Source organism: Ahaetulla prasina, chromosome 8 (genome assembly GCF_028640845.1).
Source record: "Ahaetulla prasina isolate Xishuangbanna chromosome 8, ASM2864084v1, whole genome shotgun sequence".
Taxonomy (NCBI): domain Eukaryota; kingdom Metazoa; phylum Chordata; class Lepidosauria; order Squamata; family Colubridae; genus Ahaetulla; species Ahaetulla prasina.
The window spans coordinates 5,045,236-5,067,294 of record NC_080546.1 but is presented as its reverse complement, the minus strand read 5'-3'; the positions used below and the strand labels follow the sequence as shown (position 1 = coordinate 5,067,294).

At 44.5% G+C, this 22,059-nt stretch overlaps 1 protein-coding gene across 5 annotated transcripts in view; it reads left to right on the top strand.

The window, feature by feature from the left end:
- PTPRA (protein tyrosine phosphatase receptor type A) overlaps window positions 1-22,059 on the top strand; it is a 156,514-nt gene that overhangs the window by 31,657 nt on the left and 102,798 nt on the right. Inside the window, exon 1 of one of the 5 annotated variants that reach the window (XM_058193494.1) lies at window positions 10,010-10,033. The exons of the other annotated variants lie outside the window; for them this stretch is intronic. The gene's annotated coding sequence lies outside the window, so the exon portion shown is untranslated. Of the gene's footprint in view, window positions 1-10,009; window positions 10,034-22,059 lie in introns of those variants that run through there. 5 annotated transcript variants of the gene reach the window in all.

The following is a 22,059-nucleotide window of genomic DNA, read 5'->3' as shown; positions in this document are numbered from 1 at the left end:
GGGCTGGAGCCACAACAGAAGGAGAGACTGGACAGTCACTTGTCTGAAATGGTGTAGGGCAGTGATGGCTAACCTTTTCGGTACTGAGTGCCAAAAACACGGGTGCGCACCCATAATGCAATGTGCGCATGACACCGCCCCCGGCCCCCCCGCACATGTGCATGCAACCCTCTGCGTGCACCCTGTCCCCATACATTCACATGCCACCCTCTGTGTGCGCTTTCCCCTCTGCATGTGTGCGCCTCCTCCCATGGGCCCCGCCCGCTGTGCATATGTGGCAGAGACCTGAAAACCAGCTGGCTGGCGGGAGACGTGTGCATGCATGGCGGAGCTGAGCTGGGGTGAAGGCTCATGTGCCTGCAGAGAGGGCTCTGCATGCCACCTATGGGACGCCTACCATAGGTTCGCCATCATGGGTATAAGGTCTCCTGCTTGAGCAGGGGGCTGGACTAGAAGACCTCCGTGGTCCCTTCCAACTCTATTTTTTTTAAAATATTTGATTAAGCGAGACATTTGTTAATTGAAGTTTGCCCCCTTTTTATGAACTTTCTTGCCACAGTTGTTAAGCGAATCGCTGCAGTTTTTAAGTGAGCCACACGGTCGTTGAGTGAATCAGGCTTCCCCATTGACTTGGCTTGTCAGACGGTCGCAAAAGGGGATCACGTCACCCCGGGGCTGTCATAAATACGAATCCGTTGTCAAGCATCCGAATGTAAATCACGTGACCCCGCGGGTTCATTGCTGCAACAACAGTCGTAAGTTTTTCAGTGTCGTCATAACTTTGAATGGTCACTAAGTGACTTACTGTCGTAAGTCAAGGACTACCTGTAGTTCTATTAATCTGCGTTTGCTGCCTTTTTAATCTGCTTTTCGCTTGGGACGTACGCATGCGCTGTTTTAGTATTTCTAATTCGAGTGGCCTCCTTTGGCGCCAAGAAATTTGGGGGAGAGAAATTGGAATTTTCCCAAGAAACGAACTTCGAGCCCATCCCCTTTCCTTGTAACTTGTTGAGCCGTATAATTAGCTTTTTACACACAGAGACACACACACACCCCAGCTCTGGAAAGTGTGGATTCCAACTGCAATCTGTTCTCTGGTGCCGGATTTGACCTTCCGGCTAACAATCTTCGTTGCGCTCCTTGAACAAGTAAACATGTATTTTCTTTTCTTTTTTTAATTGCAACATTCCTGGCTTGCAAATGAACTTGGCGACAAAAAAAGGGGAAAGAGAGAAGCTGGAAGCGGGCATATCTTGGCTGAATTAAACGGCTTCACGGAGGGAAATGCCGATCAAAAACGTCAACAGATACCTGTGGGCTTTTCTCTGGAAAGTGGGGTTCCTTCCTGATTCACCTGTGGGGATCATCCATGTGAAGTTGGGGGGCTTCCCGCCCCCTCCCCCGCCTCTTTGCTTTCTCTGGAAAACTGACTTCCTGCTTGTTGTGACCTCGGCTTCCTGAGTCATTAAAACAAACGAATAGTTCCAAAAACCTCTTATTGCAACAGCTGAGAATTACATTCATTCCCAGCTGAGTCCCAATTAGTTGCAAAAAAAGTCCTTCGGGAGAAGTCCTTTGGCCTTATCACAAACCTTTATCTCCTTTGATACGGTGCCAAAGACCTTACTTGGCAAAGCCCTGTGGAGTCTAGAATCACGCAGAGATGCCGACTGGGAACAGAGTTAACAACGTTGCTTTTCTGCAAAGGGCTCAAATGCCTTTGCTTCTCTTTTAAGCTTTATAGGAGAGGTCAATCATCTCCTGGCCTTACTCCTGAGTCGTCCCTTTTGTTTTAGCTGCTCTTGTCTTTCGGCAGCTCTGCGCATGCGCGCACTGGGAACAGGCTCCTCCTGTTCCTCTGCCTCTCTGATATCTGACTCTGGAGGCTCCCGAGTCCACGTATAACTCCCAGATGTCCCTGGCCCCATCTCCGACTCGGAGCCCTCATCCGAGCCTTCGCCAGATTTCAGGACTGGCCCATGTTCCTCCCCAGCCTTCTCAATGTCCGACTCTGTGCCAACTCCGCAGGCTGCTGGCGGATCACAACACTGCCAACATCAACAGCCACCTGTACAGTGGCTGAACCTGTTTGCTTCAGGTAGCTAGCAAACACAAGAGGCGATTCTGAAATTGGCGTGTAGGTAGTCCTTGGCGTATGGCCACAGCCGAGCCCCAAATTTCTGTTGCTAAGCAGGACAGTTGTCAACTGAATTTTGCCTCTTTACGACCTTTCCTGCCATGGCTGTTAAGTGAATCACTGCAGTTGTTAAGTTAGTGACATGTGATTCACTCAGCGAACCGCAGAGATTCGCTTAACAACCATGGCCAAAAAACAACAACCCGGCTGTAAAATCGGGCGCGACTCACCGAACAGCCTTGCTGACCGACAGAAATTCTGGTTTCAGTTATGGTCGTAAGGCGAGGACTACCTACATTGTGCCTTTCCCGGGAGCACTGATGATTCATTTTTGGGTGCTGTTGAAACGATGAATTGCAGAGAATACACAACACACAGACACACCCATTATAAGTTGAGTTACATCGGGGGGCCTCGTCCTGCACCAACGAAAACCTGTAGTGAATTTTGCATTTCTTGGAGGTAGATATACCACATCCTGTTTTCTGACTGATGTGAAAACTTGGTTTGTTTGAGGTGCCAGGAAATAAAATATCCCCAGAGTAGGGTGTTGCATTGTAGCTGATTGTGGACTTAAAACTTGAGGTTTACCGCATTCGGTTCTTGGGGGGGGATACCGGTTTGTTGTGTGTGTTGGTTCTGTTTTGTGACGCCCTCAGCCATTATGGGCTTGCCGCCCTCCCAGAAATTATGGTTATCCCCAAAGCAAGGAAGAATTGAAATTTTCTACTTCACGGTGTAACCATAATTCAGCAATTGGTACCTGATTTCTAAGTAGAAAATTGTAGCTGCGACTTTCGGTGGTCTCTGCGGTTTTGGAAAAGCTCTTGCATTCTCACAACACCACAAAAAACCAATTTTGTTTTGCAAAAGAACAGCTTTTTGCGTCTTTCTTGGACTACGGTAGCGATCACATAAGAATACTTTTAGCAGGGAGGCAGAACCGCTAGAAAATCACTTTGGGGTGGTAAATGAAATTCTTAATTATGTTCTCACGATAATATTGTGTGGAATTATTCTGGGATTATAATCCAGAGGCTGTTTTTTTTCCCCTCTTTGAGATAACTCTGCTTTTTCCCCCACCCTCTTTTTTTCTTTTGGCCTGTTTATCTTGTCTTCGATCATTTCTATTTTTAACATTGATGGTTTTGTCCTCATTTCCCAGCGACTGAATAAAAAGCATGCTAAGGATTTTCCGAGTATTCCATTCAGTGAAATAACAGAATGAAGGCTCTGGATCTCTTTGGAAATCGCTAGAAGTTTGGGAAATGACAGAAAGCTGTAAAAAGAACAGATTGGAAGGCAGAATGCACTGTTCCATAAAATCCTGAACTAATTTTTTGGGAGGGGGGGATGAGAGGACAGGGGAAATGAAGAGGAAGATGAAAGGAAGAGAACAAGGGCGCAAATTGTTTCGTTTTTCTTTTCAGATATTTATACTTTTGCTAAAACTTGATTCGTCTTTGGAAGTTGCTTTCTGAGAAAAAACAGCTGAATTTGTTTGAGGGAGAGGGAAAGGGAGGAAAGGAAGGAAGGAACACACATAGCTAAATAAAGAGAGAGATGGGAAGAAAAGAAAAGAGAAAGAGAGAAAAGGAAGAAAGGAAAAGGAAGAAAGGAAAAACAGTCAGAAAGTGAAACAGGAAAGAAAGGGAAGGAAGGAAAACACAGATAGTTGAATTAAGTGAGAGATGGGAAGAAAGGAAAAGAGAAAGAAAAGGAAGGAAGAAAAAAAGAAAGACAGAAAAACAGTCAGAAAAAGGAAAGAAAGGAAGGAAGGAGGGAAGGAAGGAAGGAAGGAAGGAAAACACACTTAGCTAAATAAAGAGAGATAGAGAAGAAAAGAAAAGAGACAAAGAAAGAAAGGGAAGGGAGGAAAAGAGAGGCAGAAAAACAGTCAGAAAGCAAAACAGGAAGAAGGAAGGAAGGAAACACACATAGCTGAATAAAAAAGAGAGAAGAAAAGAAAAGAGACAGAGAAAGAAAAAGAAAGGGAAGGAAGGAAAAGAGAAAGTCAGAAAAACAGAGAAACAGGAAAGAAAGGGAAGGAAGGAAGGAAGGAAGATACAGTTATAGCTGAATAATGTGCTTTTTTTAAACCTGGAACCTTAAAAAGACCATTTTTGAACAATATTCTCTTGTTCCAAATTCTCCAAGGTCCCAAACTGGAAAAGACTAGAAATGATTTAAAAATATATCTACAATGCAGATCTAACTTGGTTTACCTAACCTCATTTTTGTGGACAACCCACAGCTTGTCATTTTTCTGAGAGCGGTAAAGAGAAATGATGATAAAGGAGCATACCGACTTGAGTGAGCTGTACAGGCAGTCCTCGACTTACACAACTAGTCCATTTAGTGACCTTTCAAAGTTGCACCATTACTGAAAAAATGACTTACGGCTGTTTTTCACACTTTACAAGCGTTGCAGCGTCCTCGTAGTCGGGTGATCAAAACTCAAGATGCTTGGCAACTGGCATGTACTTATGACTGTTGCAGTGTCCGGATGTCACGTGATCCCCTTTTGCGACCTTCTGACCAGCAAAGTCAATGGGGAAGCCGGATTCACTTAACAACCGGGTTAGTACCTTAACACCTGCGGTGATTCACTTAGCAGCCGTGGCAAAGAAGGTCGTAAAAGGAGGCAAAACTCACTTAACAATCGTCTCGATGAGCAATGGGAAGTTCGGACTGTATTAGATTCACTGCCAGTTCTCTGAAAAATGGTGTCAGCCCTCTCCCCTTTAAATAATACACACACACACACACAATAATAATAATTATTATTATTTTTATTATTATTATTATTATTATTATTATTATTATTATTATTATTATTTATTAAATTTTTATACCGCCCTTCTCCCGAAGGACTCAGGGCGGTGTACAGCCAAAGATAAAACACAATACATATACAGTTAAAACCAACAATTAAAACCTAGCAAATTTCAAAAGGCTGATAATTAAAAGTTTAAATTTAAAATTATAAAAAATTAAAAAAAAAAAACAATAAAAACCCCAATTTAAGATTATAACTATATTATGCCAGTCCCGCTTGAATAAATAAATATGTTTTTAGCTCACGACAATTAGGGGTGTCCGACCTTGGAAACTTGAATGGGTGTGGACTTCAACTCCCAGAATTCCCTAGCCAGCATGACTCGGTGTTTCTCAATCTTTGCCCCGTGAAGACATGTGGACTCCAACTCCCAGAATCCCCTAGCCAGCATCACTGTGTCTCAGCCTTGACAGCTTTAAGGCTTGAGGACTTCAACTCCCAGAATTCCCTAGCCAGCATGACTCGGTGTTTCTCAATCTTTGCCCCGTGAAGACATGTGGACTCCAACTCCCAGAATCCCCTAGCCAGCATCACTGTGTCTCAGCCTTGACAGCTTTAAGGCTTGAGGACTTCAACTCCCAGAATCCCCTAGCCAGCATGACTCGGTGTTTCTCAATCTTTGCCACGTGAAGACATGTGGACTCCAACTCCCAGAATCCCCTAGCCAGCATCACTGTGTCTCAACCTTGACAGCTTTAAGGCTTGAGGACTTCAACTCCCAGAATTCCCTAGCCAGCATGACTCGGTGTTTCTCAATCTTTGCCACGTGAAGACATGTGGACTCCAACTCCCAGAATTCCCTAGCCAGCATCACTGTTTCTCAACCTTGACAGCTTTAAGGCTTGAGGACTTCAACTCCCAGAATCCCCTAGCCAGCATGACTCGGTGTTTCTCAATCTTTGCCACGTGAAGACATGTGGACTCCAACTCCCAGAATCCCCTAGCCAGCATCACTCTGTCTCAACCTTGACAGCTTTAAGGCTTGAGGACTTCAACTCCCAGAATCCCCTAGCCAGCATGACTCAGTGTTTCTCAATCTTTGCCACGTGAAGACTCCAACTCCCAGAATTCCCTAGCCAGCATCACTGTGTCTCAGCCTTGACAGCTTTAAGGCTTGAGGACTTCAATTCCCAGAATTCCCTAGCCAGCATGACTCGGTGTTTCTCAATCTTTGCCACGTGAAGACATGTGAACTCCAACTCCCAGAATTCCCTAGCCAGCATCACTGTGTCTCAGCCTTGACAGCTTTAAGGCTTGAGGACTTCAACTCCCAGAATTCCCTAGCCAGCATGACTCAGTGTTTCTCAACCTTGGCAATTGGGGAATTCTGGGAGCTGAAGTCCACACGCCTTCAAGGGATCAAGATTGAGAAATACGTACCGCATTAAATTATACGCCTTGCAGGTAGCCACTGTCTCATTCAACAGCAGAAATTTGAGGGCCCAATTGTCATAAGTCAAGGACTACCTCTAGATCAGGGGTCTCCAACCTTGGCAACTTGAAGACTTGTGGACTTCAACTCCCAGAATCCCTCAGCCAGCAAAGCTGGCTGAGGGATTCTGGGAGTTGAAGTCCACAAGTCTTCAAGTTGCCAAGGTTGGAGACCCCTGATCTAGATAAATGTTTTCACAACTCTCTTTCTCTCCCCCCCCTTTTTTTTGTGTGTGTGTGTGTGTGTGCAGAATTGTGGCATTCAGACAAGGGCCGTGCCTACCGCAAGGCGCAGTGCGTAAATTGCAGCGATGGCTTCTCACAACTCAACAGCCTGGGGAGGCAGATGGGGAGTGGGAACAGAGGGAAAAAAAGCCTGGCTCGATGTCCCGTTTGTGCCTTCACGGGTGACACATTTCATCACAAGTCAACAAGCTTTCCTTCCTCCGCAAATAATGTCTTTCAGTTACCGGCTTGCGGTAAACTGTACATGTGTGTGTGTGTAGTGTGTTTCCTTGCTACCTGCTTTTTGTTTTTTTCGCCCACAACTTGCTTTTCCTCGCCAGTGTGCGCTGCTGTGTCACCGAGGGGGCTGATGCACAAATGGGCAAGAGAAACCGCAAAGATTTTTTCCTGGCCGTTGTGGCGCTGCCGTTGTAGCACACACAAACACACACTTAAGAGAAGTTCGTCGAAACTTTGCTGGTTTTTCTTGGCGCTCTTTTCAGAAAGCTTTGAGGCTCAGATTCGCAGGAGTAATAGGAAGTAGGTGTGAAAAGAAATCGGCGTTCCTTGATATATTTTATTTATATCCCACCTTTATTATTATTATTTTTATCAAGGCGATGGACCTACTCCTCCCTCCCTCCTATTTTCCACAGAACAATAACCCTGTGAGGTAGGTTGGTCTGAGAGAGAGACAGCAAGTCTGGTCCAAAGTCACCCAGATGGCTTTAAGGCCTAAGGTGGGACTAGAATTCACTATCTCCTAGTGATTTTTTTTTTAATTTGCATTTATATCCCGCCCTTCTCCGAAGACTCAGGGCGGCTTACACTATGTCAAGCAATAGTCTTCATCCATTTGTATATTATATACGAAGTCAACTTATTGCCCCCAACAATCTGGGTCCTCATTTTACCTACCTTATAATGGATGGAAGGCTGAGTCAACCCTGGGCCTGGTGGGGCTTGAACCTGCAGTAATTGCAAGCAGCTGCTGTTAATAACAGACTGTCTTACCAGTCTGAGCCACAGAGGCCCTATGATTGGCCCAAAGTCACTCAGCTGGCTTTCATGCTTAAGGCAGAGCTAAAACTCACCATCTCCTAGCGATTGGCCAAAGCCACCCAGCCAGCTTTAATGCCTAAGGTGAACCGGTTGTTAAATTATGTGAAGCCCGGCCTCATGGTCATAAGTCACTCTTTTCAGTGCCATTGTGACTTCGAGCAGTCACTAAGTGAACGGTTGCAAGTTGAGGACTACCTGTAATAGGATTAGATTTTACAATTTAGTTTCGCGCACTGTGTCAATCCCAATAATTATGACATAGCTAATGAATTAAAAAACAACAACACTTGGTTTTCATGAGATGTGAATACAGCTTTAGTGAGTTCCACGGGTGAAAATGGAGGCCTAAGTGACTGCTCAACATCATCAGTTGTAACTTTGCACGGTTGCTGAGCAGTCAGTCATAAATTGAGAGCTACCTATGTATTTATCTCCAAAATACTTTATTTTATAACTGAGGGGTTCTTGGTGCTCTCTGAACTTGGTTGTTCTCTTGCAGATGTTTTATTACGAAAACTAGGTAAAATCAGTGCTTGATGGTGTTACCTAGTTGGGTCCTGAGACATCTGCAAGAAAACCAGGCTCAGAGAGTACCAAACCCATAGTTATCCTCTTCCTCTTCTTCCTGCTGCTCCTGCTCTTCCTCCTCCTCCTCTGCCTTCTAGCACTGATAAAGTTACCTAGTTGGGTCCTGAAACATCTACAAGAAAACCACCACACTCAGAGAGCACCAAAGACCCTCCCCCCAGTTCAACCCTGAGCCACAAATACTCTCCTTTATTGATACCATGTTTCCCCGAAAATAAGACCCTGTCTTATATTTTTTTGAACCCTGAAATAAGCGCTTGGCCTTATTGCCAGGCGCTCAAAAGTCCAGTTGGGCTTTTTATCAGGGGAGGTCTTATTTTGGGGGGAACAGGGTATCTATCTATCTATCTATCTATCTATCTATCTATCTATCTATCTATCTATCTATCTATCTATCTATCTATCTCCATCTATCTATCTATCTATCTCTATCTATCTATCTATCTATCTATCTATCTATCTATCTATCTATCTATCTATCTATCTATCTATCTATCTAATCTTCTATGTATCTCTCAGATCTATAGATAGATCTATCATCTATCTATGATCTGTACATACATACATAATATATCCTCTCTCTCTCTCTCTCTCTCTCTCTCTCTCTCTCTCTTTATCTCTATCGATCTATCTACCGTGTTTCCCCCAAAATAAGACCCTGTCTTATATTTTTTTTTGCACCCTGGAATAAGCGCTTGGCCTTTTTGCCATGCGCTCAAAAGCCCAATTGGGCTTATTATCAGGGGAGGTCTTATTTTGGGGGGAGAAGGGTATCTATCTCTATCTCTATCTATCTCTCTATCTCTCTGTCTATCATCATCATCTATCTCTATCTATCATCTATCTCTATCTTCATCATCAATTGTTTATCACTCCTCCCTCCCTCCCTCCCTCCCTCCCTATCTATCTATCTATCTATCTATCTATCTATCTATCTATCTATCTACCTATCTATATCTCTATTGATCTATCTACCCTGTTTCCCCCAAAATAAGACCCTCTCTAATATTTTTTTGGAACCCCAAAATAAGCGCTTGGCCTTATTGCCATGCGCTCAAAAACCCACTTGGGCTTATCAGGGGACGTCTTATTTTGGGGGGAACAGGGTTACATCTTCGTTCCCATACATCACACGTGCAAGAAAAGATTTTAAGTAGAGAACCGTCTTTTTTAGATAGGCAATTGACTGAAGGAGCTTAAGCAGTGATTAATTTATGACTCTTCGTTGGAGAATTTGCAGCTTCCTTCCTTGAGGCTGGCCCAGCAAACCAGCCGAGTTACTTCCCTCTAAATGCCGTTTGGTGTGTGAGATTGCTACCTTTCCTTTCGATTTGCCTCCTTAATTAAGGGTGCTATCGAGAGCCATTTTCCCAGCGAAAAGAAAACTCCAAGACGTGTGTTTATCATCATTTTTTTCCTCCCTGCTTCCTAAAAAGAGACGCTGCCTTGCTTGCTTGCTCAACCAAGAAAAATGCACTTCTTCGAAGTAGCGTAGGAAAAGAATGAAGAGTTGCCTCAATTTGGAGACATCGCACACAGCACGTGGGTGTCCCGTGGGTGTTCGTTCAAGGAGAGAGAAAATAACTTTTAAAGAAATTAACACCTTTTAAAAGAGCAGGTCTCTCTCGAGGTAAATGGAGGTCAGATCTGAGCGGAGAAATATTTAAAAGTGCCAAAAATGGGAGGGGAGGAAAACGTACCCTTGCGCCTGGCTTTCACCAAAATCAGAATTGGGAAATAGCCCAGGGCTGGTAAGTTGGATTTTTATTTTTATTTTTTTGCTTTTGAGTTGTGTGTACTTCTGTTTCCTTTTTTATTTTTACTTTCAAAATGTCAAGGTAGGATCGCTAAGAATTAATTGTGAGTTCGTTTCCTATTTTGGTTCGTTTGTGGAAATGTAGAAGGCTGCCCAGCTATCTAGAATGAATCTTCAAACACCATATTTCTAATGTTGATTGCCTTTGAATTGCTTTAGTTGGATCTAGTCGCTCTACTGCTAGTCCTCGACTTACGACCTACAAGTGAGTCCAGAATTTAGGTTGCTAAGCGAGACAGTCACTAAGAGAGTTTTAACCCCGTTTCACAAACTTCCTTGCCAGTTGTTAAGTGACTCACTGCAGCTGTTAAATTAGTAACACGGTCGTTAAGTGAATCTGGCTTCTCCATTTTTATTTTATTTTATTTTATTTTTGAATTTATATCCCGCCCTTCTCCGAAGACTCAGGGCGGCTTACAATGTGTTAAGCAATAGTCTTCATCTATTTGTATATTATATTGATTTTGCTTGTCAGAAGGTCGCAAAAGATGACCTCATGACCCAGGGACACTGCAGCCGTCATAAATATGAGTCAATTGTCAAAATTCCGGATGTAAATTATGTGACCACGGGGATGCTGCAACGGTCGTTAAGTGTGAAAAATGATCATAAGTCACTTTTTTTCCGTGTCGTCGTAATGTTTTGTGTTTTTTTTTATTGAAAGAGTTTTAAAAAACAAAAACATTTTTCCCCCTTTTTTCCCCCTCCCTCCCCCCCCAAAAAAACCCCTCCCTCCCTCCCTCCTCCCCCGGCTTCAGGTCAATCACAAGGTAAAGTTATACATAAACCAAACATAGAATAAAATTTTCCCTTCCAATCCAAATAACCACATCCAAAGCTTTTCATCTCCCAACCCCCCCCCATTACATAAAATAACTTTCTAATTATTCAAAGGCAATCTGATATTTCTTAATCTGATATCTGTTTTGTAGATAATCAATCCATTTTTTCCATTCAATTAAATATCTTTCCTGCGTATTGTCTTTTAAAAACGCTGAGATTTTAGCCATCTCAGCCAAGTTAGTAACTTTCAATATCCATTCTTCTATTGTAGGTATTTTTTTTTCCGTGTCGTCGTAATGTTGAATGGTCACTAAACGAACTGTTGTAAATTGAGGACTACCCGTGTGATTTTTCTCTTAGTCTGGTCGGCAATTTTCGTATGCTGTCCAGAGTTACATAAGTATGAGTCGGTTAGCCACATGCAGGCAGCTCTCGACTTACGACCACAATTGAGTCCATCGTTTCTGTTGTTAAGTGACAGTTGCTAAGTGAGTTTTGCCCCATTTTACGACCTTACTTGCCACAGTTGTTAAGTGAATCAGTGCAATTGTTACATGCGTAAACATGGTTGTTAAGTGAATTTGGCTTCCCCATCGACTTTGCTTGTCCGATGGTCGCAAAAGGTGACCTCATGACCCCGGGACACTGCAACCGTCATAAATATGAGTCCATTGCCGAACCTCTGAATTTTGATTGTGTGACCACAGAGACGCCGTAGCAGTCGTAAGTGTGAAAAATGGTCATAAGTCATTTTTTCCCCAGTACCATTGTAACCTTAAACGTTCCCTAAGCGAACGGATGCAAGTCAAAGACCACCTGTAAACCTTCTAACTAACTTAACTAAATAAATAAACATATACATACCCTTTTCCCCCGAAAATAAGACCCAACCGGAAAAGAAGTCCTTAGCATGATTTTTCAGGATGCTCGTAATATAAGACCTACCCCCAAAATAAGCCCCAGTTATAATTGTCAGCCAGGTGGATGCATTTAGTACCCTATTTCCCCCAAAATAAGATCTAACTGCGTCTTTTGGAGCAAAAGTTAATATAAGACCCGGTCTTATTTTCGGGGAAGCATGGTATCTATCTGTCTGTCTGTCTATCTGTCAGATCTATCTATATCTATCTAACTTCTATCTATGTATCTTGTATCTATCTCACTCTATCTATCCATCCAGTTTCCCCTAAAATAAGACCCAACTGGAAAAGAAGTCCTTAGCATGATTTTTCAGGATCCTCGCAATATAAGCCCTACCCCCAAAATAAGCCCCAGTTACGATTGTCAGTCAGATGGGTGCATTTAGTACCGTATTTCCCCCAAAATAAGACCTAACCAAAAAATATTTTTATTATTTATTTATTTAATCGCATTTTTATACCGCCCTATCTCCCAGGGGACTCAGGGCGGTTTACAGCCTAATAAAAACATACATATAAATACAAAATAAAACACCAATTAAAAAACTTATTAAATAAGGCCGAATATTAAAAAATTGCGATAAAAATAATAAAACCCCGTTAAAACCAAATTTAAAATTTAAAATTCTAGTCCAGTCCTGCGCAAATAAATAGATGTGTCTTAAGCTCGCGGCGAAAGGTTCGAAGGTCAGGAAGTTGGCGAAGTCCTGGGGGAAGTTCGTTCCAGAGGGTGGGAGCCCCCACAGAAAAGGCCCTTCCCCTGGGTGTCGCCAGTCGGCACTGCCTGGCTGACGGCACCCTGAGGAGTCCCTCCCTGTGAGAGCGCACGGGTCAGTGGGAGGCAATCGGTGGCAGCAGACGGTCCCGTAGGTAACCCGGCCCTATGCCATGGAGCGCTTTGAAGATAGTTACCAAAACCTTGAAGCGCACCCGAAAGGCCACAGGTAGCCAGTGCAGTCTGCGCAGGAGAGGTGTCACATGGGAGCCACGAGGGGCTCCCTCTATCACCCGCGCAGCTGCATTCTGGACCAACTGGAGCCTCCGGGTGTTCTTCAAGAGGAGCCCCATGTAGAGAGCATTGCAATAAGCCCTACTGCATTTTTTGAAGAGAAAATTAATATAAGACCGGGTCTTATTTTCGGGGAAGTCCGGCTTTTTGGCAAGACCAGATTAATTAGGATTTCACCTAATGGAAACCAGGTTGAGTTTTGAGCAGGCAGAATGACCTATAAACCAGGGGGTCTCCAACCTTGGCCACTTTAAGACTTGTGGACTTCAACTCCCAGAGTTCTGGGAGTTGAATTCTGGGAGTTGAAGTCCACAAGTCTTAAAGTCGCCAAGGTTGGAGACCCCTGGTATAAACGATGTTGAAAGACTTGAGTTTCTCTCCATCTCCGTCGAAAATTCAGAGTTGAGAAGGTTTCTGGACCTGGCTTTCGTCTTCGACCTTCCAGCGGTCACTTCTGGATGTTGGAAAACTGTGCAGAATGACTTTTGAAAAAATCCCTCTTTTCGTGTTTTTTTTCTCCCAAGTTTTTTATTTTATATTCTTTATACATATCAATGAATGAATAGTGTGATACCTGGCTATCATAACATTTTAATACAAATAGGCCAGTGGTGGCTTGGTGGGCGTGGCAGGGGAAGGATATTGCAAAATCTCCATTCTCTCCCCACTCCAGGGGAAGGAAACTGCAAAATCCCCATTCCCACCCCACTCCAGGGGAAGGATACTGCAAAATTTCCATTCCCACCCTATTCCAGGGGAAGGATATTGCAAAATCCCCATTCCCACCCTATTCCAGGGGAAGGATATTGCAAAATCCCCATTCCCTCCCCACTCCAGGGGAAGGATATTGCAAAATCCCCATTCCCTCCCCACTCCAGGGGAAGGATATTGCAAAATCTCAATTCCCTCCCCACTCTGGGTCCAGCCAGAGGTGGTATTTGCCGGTTCTCCAGTCCTGCAAATAAATAGATGTGTCTTAAGCTCATGCGAAAGGTTCGAAGGTCAGGAAGTTGGCGAAGTCCTGGGGGAAGTTCGTTCCAGAGGGTGGGAGCCCCCACAGAAAAGGCCCTTCCCCTGGGTGTCGCCAGTCGGCACTGCCTGGCTGACGGCACCCTGAGGAGTCCCTCCCTGTGAGAGCGCACGGGTCAGTGGGAGGCAATCGGTGGCAGCAGACGGTCCCGTAGGTAACCCGGCCCTATGCCATGGAGCGCTTTGAAGATAGTTACCAAAACCTTGAAGCGCACCCGAAAGGCCACAGGTAGCCAGGGCAGTCTGCGCAGGGGGGGTGTCACATGGGAGCCACGAGGGGCTCCCTCTATCCCCCGCGCAGCTGCATTCTGGACCAACTGGAGCCTCCGGGTGCTCTTCAAGAGGAGCCCCATGTAGAGAGCATTGCAATAAGCCCTACTGCGTTTTTTGAAGAGAAAATTAATATAAGACCGGGTCTTATTTTCGGGGAAGTCCGGCTTTTTGGCAAGACCAGATTAATTAGGATTTCACCTAATGGAAACCAGGTTGAGTTTTGAGCAGGCAGAATGACCTATAAACCAGGGGGTCTCCAACCTTGGCGACTTTAAGACTTGTGGACTTCAACTCCCAGAGTTCTGGGGGTTGAATTCTGGGAGTTGAAGTCCACAAGTCTTAAAGTCACCAAGGTTGGAGACCCCTGGTATAAACGATGTTGAAAGACTTGAGTTTCTCTCCATCTCCGTCGAAAATTCAAGAGTTGAGAAGGTTTCTGGACCTGGCCTTTGTCTTCAACCTTTCAGCGGTCACTTCTGGGTGTTGGAAAACTGTGCAGAATGACTTTTGAAAAATCCCTCTTTTCGTTTTTTTTTCTCCCAAGTTTTTTATTTTATATTCTTTATACATATCAATGAATGAATAGTGTGATACCTGGCTATCATAACATTTTAATACAAATAGGCCAGTGGTGGCTTGGTGGGCGTGGCAGGGGAAGGATATTGCAAACTCCCCATTCCCTCCCCACTCCAGGGGAAGGATATTGCAAAATCCCCATTCCCTCCCCACTCCAGGGGAAGGATACTGCAAAATTTCCATTCCCACCCCATTCCAGGGGAAGGATATTGCAAAATCACCATTCCCTCCCCACTCTGGGGCCAGCCAGATGTGGTATTTGCCGGTTCTCCAGCCTGCTCAAAATTTCCACTACCGGTTCTCCAGAACCTGCTGGATTTCACCCCTGAAATAGGTATATTATTATTATTCATAGTTATTACATTTCATTTTCATTGTTTCATATTGTTTAAGCATGCCTAATCCTACCGCCTTTCAATTTCTAAACTACCCTCTTATTATTACAGATATCTTGTTTATATATGTGTGTGTGTGTGTGTGTGTGTGTGTGTGTATATGTCTTTGGTTATTCGGGTTTTCTCCCGCGTAAAATTAGAAGTGTCTTGGCGACGCCTCGACAAAGTCTCATTCGTCATCTTCAGGCTTCAGCTTCGTGCTTCTAGAAGCAAACTTCTGCTTTGCTCCTAGAAGCACGAAGCTGAAGCCTGAAGATGACGAATGAGACTTCGTCAAAACGTCGCCAAGACACTTCTAATTTTACGCGGGAGAAAACCCGAATAACCAAAGACCTACATACAAACACCCGCGAAAACCTCAGAAAACATACACACACACACTATTATTCCTCTCTTATTTTTCTCTAGTTTAATTTTTTTACCCGTATCACGTAATATTCTAAGACGTTCCTTTTTTGTCGTCCATCTTTCCCCCGCTTTATTATTCATATTTCCCTTATTTAGCTCTTCACGTCTATTTATATTACAGTTTCATCCTTCCGTCCATTCATTGTTCAGTGTTTCAATATAACAATCATTTAAACATATAGAGTAAATCTACATATGTTTTTTCCAGTTATCCAATCCATGTGATTCTACTATTAATGCACATGCCTACATTAAAATATATTCTTTCATTATCTAATCCAGGGGTCTCCAACCTTGGCAACTTTTAAGCCTGGAGCACTTCAACTCCCGAAATTCCCCAGCCGGCTTTGCTGGGAGTTGAAGTCCTCCAGGCTAAAAGTTGCCAAGGTTGGAGACCCCTGATCTAATCAACCCTCTTTTCGATCAACTTCCACAGTTGTAACTTTAAAAATTCAATGTGTTAAGTCTCTGCAGGCAAAGCAGGAAGTGCGTTGGGTTTGACAGGTGGGCAGCCCTTGGGACTTGCGAACCTCAACAACCACAGTAACAGCTAAACAACTTTCCGCTGCCTGCTGCATCTGTTACAAGCAACTGCCCACCGTTTCATGGGTCTGAAAAGTCACTTAGCAGAGCAAAAGTGCAAATTTTTATGTCCGGAAAAAAAAAGAAAAGCAGGTTTGATTAAAGTGTGTTTTTGTGTATATATTGTGTCCACCTTTTTTTTTACAGCTTAATTAACTGATCACAGGTGGTCCAATCGCAGCTGAGGCTAAAATGTCCATTGCTAATCGAGACAGGGGTGAAGTTTTGTCCTGTTTTACGACCTTTCTTGCCACGGTGGTTCAGTGAAGCACTGCCGTTGTTAAGTAAGTAACCTGGTTGTTAAGTGAACCTGGCTTCCTTCCTTCCTTGAGTTTGCTGAAAAATAGGATCTCAGGATCCCGGGACACCGCAACTGTCATAAATATGAGTCAGTTGCCAAGCATCTGAATTTTGATCGTCTGACCATGGGGATGCCGCATGAAAAATGGTCATAAGTCACTTTTTTAGCACTGTTGTAACTTCGAACGGTCACTAAATGTACCTGGATCCTAGTTTTATTCCAAGCACCTTCATGCAATCTTGTGCAGGCTGCAATCTCTAATCTCTGCGAGTCTGCCGAACAAAACTCCGCATCGGCAACAGGAAGGGCATCCGGCCCTTAAAACACGCTGCTAGCTCCATTCAGTTGCCCAGATTCCACCCCACAACGGATTACGGGGTCGTTAAGTGATGATGATGATGACTGAAGGGGGAAAAAAACAACCCTTTCTTTGCAGCTTAGATTGGCAGAATTTATTTATTTATTTATTTTTATTTAATCAAATTTTTATACCGCCCTATCTCCCGAAGGACTCAGGGCGGTTTACAGCCAGATAAAAATACAGAAATCATACACAATAAAAACTAATTAAAAAATTTATTTAAATAGGCCAAAATTTAAAATTACAATTAAAATGATAAAACCCCATTACCTAAAAATTAACAACTAACCCCAGTTAAAATTAAGTAAAACTTTTAATCCAGTCCCACTTGGATAAATAAATGCGTTTTCAGCTCACGGCGAAAAGTCCGAAGATCAGGCACTAGGCGTAAACCAGGGGGAAGAATGGCGGACCTTAATACAATTCAGAATCAAAATGATTTTATTTTCATCGTGAGTTGGCTTCACGTTAGCGGTGCCATTGAGAATGGCATTGTTCAAACTCTCTGAGGCTTTTCAATAGAGCAATTCTGTAATTCCACCTTTCTATTGATCGTGAACCGAACTTGTTAATTCAAGGGAAATGAATATTTCGGTTTCTCTTGCACTTAGAACTTTTTCGTCATTGTTGGACCGCCTTCATTGGCTAAACCAGGGGTCAGCAACCCGTGGCTCTGGAGCCACATGTGGATGCCACTCCAGGAAGAGACTCTATGGTGGGTGGGTGGGGGGAACTGGACTTCCGGTCGGCAGAAGAAAAAGGACGCCGCGCTAGGAGGAGACTCTATGATGGGGGAACCAGCCTGCCTGGTTTAGCGAAGGGGAAAAAAGTCCCGATACGTCACGTGACGCCTCCGTGACAATGTGACTTTGACACCCCTACTATAGAGTATTAGCTAAACACCAGCTTACCCCTAGAAGAGACGTGGGATTAGAACTCATCCTCTCCTAGTGATTGGCCCAAGTCACCCATTTGGCTTTTGTGCCTAAGGCAGAACTAGAACTCACCCTCTCCTAGTGATTAGCCCAAGTCACCCAGCTGGCTTTCATTCTTAAGGAGGGACTAGAACTCACCATCTCCTAGTGATTGGCCCAAATCACCCATCTGGTTTTTGTGCCTAAGGTGGGACTAGAATTCACCATCTCCTAGTGATTGGCCTAAAGATACTCAGCTGTCTTTCATGTCTAAGGCGGAACTAGAACTCTCCTACTGATTAGCCCAAAGTCACCCAGATGGCTTTTATTCCTAAAGCGGAACTAGAACTCACCGTCTCCTGGTGGGTGTCCTAAAGTAACCCAGCCGGCTTTCATTGCTCTGGAGGGACTAAAACTCGTCGTCCTCTTGCAATTGGCCCAAGATCACCCAGCCAACTTTCCTCCGTAAAGGGAAACTAGAACTCACACCCTGTTGCTTTCTAGCCTGATGCCTTAAACCACTAGACCAAGCTCCCTCCCTCCCTCTCTAGACAAAATTGGCACCTTACAATGATTCATCTCCAACGTTCGCGGCCTCGCCATTGGCAACACCACCTAAGCATTGAGTAAATAGGCAGCGCTAGTTAAATGCCTAATGAAAAGGTTTGTGTGTGTGTTTGCGTAGCACTTCTGTTTATCCTAAAATGACACCCAAACGCAAACACGCTCTGCCCGTTCTCAACTCTTGGGTAAAATATTCCATCTATCTCCTGTGACTTTTTTCCTGGAGCATCTTGTTAATAATGGCAAGGTGTCTGGGATGGGTGGTTGAATCCTTTTTATTGTATTTGTTTCCGTTTCAAGCTTTTCATTTGGTGTCTGTCCACTGTACGGCGTTGTATCGTTTGTCCGTGTTGGGCCTCTTGGTTTCTCTTTTAATGCGCTAATTCTGGTTTTCACACATATTAAGCGCCGGATGTCCACGACGTGGATGTAAAAAGTAGCTTGCAATGATTTGGTGGATGAACCAATCAAATTTTCAGTGCTTTAGAGCCTGGCTTATGAAATAATTGCTTACATCAGTTTTTTTTAAATTTGCATTTATATCCCGCCCTTCTCCGAAGACTCAGGGCGGCTTACATTATGTCAAGCAATAGTCTTCATCCATTTGTATATTATATACAAAGTCAACTTATTGCCCCCAACAATCTGGGTCCTCATTTTACCGACCTTATAAAGGATGGAAGGCTGAGTCAACCTTGGGCCTGGTGGGGCTTGAACCTGCAGTAATTGCAAGCAGCTGCTGTTAATAACAGACTGTCTTAGCAGTCTGAGCCACCAGAGCCATGATGGCAAACTTCTCTGCGGGCATTTCCCCAGCTCACCTCTGCCACACATGGGTGTGCGCCTCCCACTGGCCAGCGGGTTTTGGGATCTCTGCCACTCATGCGCGGTGGGTGAGGTGCGTTGTGGGAGACAGGCACGTATGTGTGGGGTTGGGGCGCAAGCAGAGGTCATGCGTCCATGCATGGGGGGGGTTGCTTGTGCCTTGCATTATGGGTGTGGATGTGCCCGCTTCCACCACTCGGTGCAGAAAAAGTTAGTCATCACTGAGAGTATGTAAGTAGTTTGTGTTTTAAAAGTGACATGTGTAGGCTCCTGGGCGTACAGCAGAATTTCTTAAACTGGAACTCAAAGATTGTCCCCAAAATGTTGAAGTCCCCTTGAATGGCCTTGAAAAGCTTGTTAAGAAATGACGCCCACCCTCCTCCCATCTGTTTAGATTACCGTATTTTTCGGAGTTTAAGACGCACCTTTCCCCCCCCCCCCAAAAAAGAGGGTGAAAATCTGGGTGCGTCTTATATTCCGAATGTAGCCTCGCCCAGCTTCTCAAACGGAGGTTTCAGAGGCTGCAAAAAGAGCTCCAAGGAGCTTAGAAAAAAAGCCCCAAACAGAGCTTCAGAAAAAAAGCCCCCAAACAGAGTTTCAGAGGCTTTTTTTCTGAAGTTCTGTTTTGGAGGCTTTCAGAGGCAGAAAAAAGTTTATTTCTGAAATGGAGTTTCAGAGGCAGGGAAAAAAAAAAAAAGCAAGGCACAGAGCTCACAACCAAGGAACCTGTTGCTAAAATTCACCTCTGGGAACAGCTGATTGGGGGTATTCCGGGAGGCCGATCCACCTGCCAATCAGCTGTTTTCTTATTTTCCTCCCCAAAAATTAAGGTGCGTCCTATACTTCGAAAAATACGGTACATTCTTAACAGAAGAACAGAATGACAGAGTTGAAAAGGGCCTTTGAGGTCTTCTAGTCCAATCCACTGCTCAGGCAGGAAACCCTATAGCATTTCAGACAAATGGCTGTCCAATCTCTTTCTTAAAAACCTGCAGCGATGGAGCATTTACAACTTCTGGAGGCAAGCAGTTCCGCTGGTTTATTGCCCCCAGGAAATTTTCTCCTTAGTTCTAGGTTGCTTCTCTCCTTGATTAGTTTGCATCCGTTGCTTCTTGTCTAGCCTTCAGGTGCTTTGGAAACTGGGTTTACTCCCTCTTCTTTGTGGCAGCCCCTTAGATCAGGAGTGGGGAAACAATGTCCCTTTTATGACTTATGGACTTCAACTCTCATGCTGGCTCAGGAATTCTGGGAGTTGAAATCCACAAGTCATAAAGGGCCCATCGTCCCCTACCTATTGGAACCTATTAGATACTGGAACCAGAGGTTGTATCCAGCCAGTCCGGTAGTGGAGGTTGCAGGTGGGCCCGTCCACTTGCCCCAGCTCTATGCCATCCTATTTAGCCATGTTTTTGAGGCTGTGTGCATGCGCAGAAGACCACTGGTGGTCTGCAAGAAAATTTTGGTGGTCCGCAGAAAAATTATTTGCATGTTTTATATTGCACTAAATCAGGCTTCCTCAAACTATGGCTCCTGGGCCAGATACGTACCATGAATGTTTGTGTTGCTGCAGAGAGTCTCCCCCTTTGGGGTCTTTTTGTGCGGGGCGGAGGGGCGGAGAAATTCCAACTCGGGGTCCGCTTCAGCCTCCTGGTGTGGGGCTTTGGGCGAAGGCTGGAGGGAAGGGACGCTGGTGGCAAAGAGCCGGAGGGCCTCATTCCAGTGGGACTACATCATCGCCTGGAACTGGCTGACCATCTCAGCCCAATGAGCCTCCAGGTGCCGGTACCTGGCCTTGCACTCCCGCAGGTCTTCCCTCTGCTTGGAAAGCCTATGCTCCTAGTCCTCATGAAGTGCTTCTGCTGAGCCACCTTCTTGGTCAGATCTAATTTGAACTGAGCTGTTTTGCCAACTCTTTCTCGTGGTGGCTGCTTAGCTCCAACAGCTGCTTCCTGTTAGGGCCCTAAGGAGCCCAAGTGTGGAGGCGAGGAGTGACTGGCAGGGGAGGGGTGAGTAGAGGCTGGTGAGGTGCCCCTCAACGTGAGTGACATTGAGTTAGCCCCACCCACCCAGTCACATGACCACCTTGCCACGCCCACCCAGCCATCATTAGGCAGATCGTATTAGTGGCCCGCGGGATTTAAAATTATGACTGTAGTGGTCCCTGAGATCCAAAAGGTTGGGGACCCCTGGATTGGAGCACTTATGTTATGAGGTTGTTTATTTTAGGGTTTAATTTATTTTGGTTTTAACGGTAGTGCGGATTTCTTATAATTTTCTTGGCGTACCTAGTCAGTCACCAAGAGCCACGAGATTGTGGTGGGACATCTATCTTCAATCAACGGAAGTCAATAAAATGGGACTTGCTTAATTCTTGCTCTCAAGGTCTACCTGGCTTTGGGGTTCCTGCTTTTTATGGGATGGGACGAAGTTCCTTCTTTTTTTTTCTCAAAATGTCCGAAACCATCTTTTGTCTTCTAATTAGTGCATTTTTCCTTTGGGAGGAAAATGTTTGTAGTTGCACATCGTTAACTCCTGCATTCAATTAGGTGGAAAGTCCAGCTTGCAACAGGTTTCATTGGCAAAAAGAAAAAGAAAAGAAAAGAAAGAATTTCTCTTGCATGAGGTAGATGGATATGAAGAGGAGAAAAGTTGATGGATTAGTAATTTCCCTGTTAGGAGAAGACAAATTAACATTACAGGTTGGCCTTGACTTAAAACAGTTCATTTACTGACCATTCGAAGTTAGAATGGCACTGAAAAAAAGTGACCATTTTTCAAACTTAAGACCATTGCAAGGTCCCCCATGGTCACGTGGTCAAAATTCAGATGCTTGATAACCGACTCATATTTACGACGGTTGCCGCGTCCCTCGGTCATGTGCTCTTTTGCGACCTTCTGACAAGCAAAGTCAGTGGGGGAACCAGCTTCACTTAACAACCATGTTCCTAATCTAACGCCTGAAGTGATTCACTTTACGACTCTGGCAAGAAAGTGAGTGAGGCAAAACTCAACTTAGCAAAA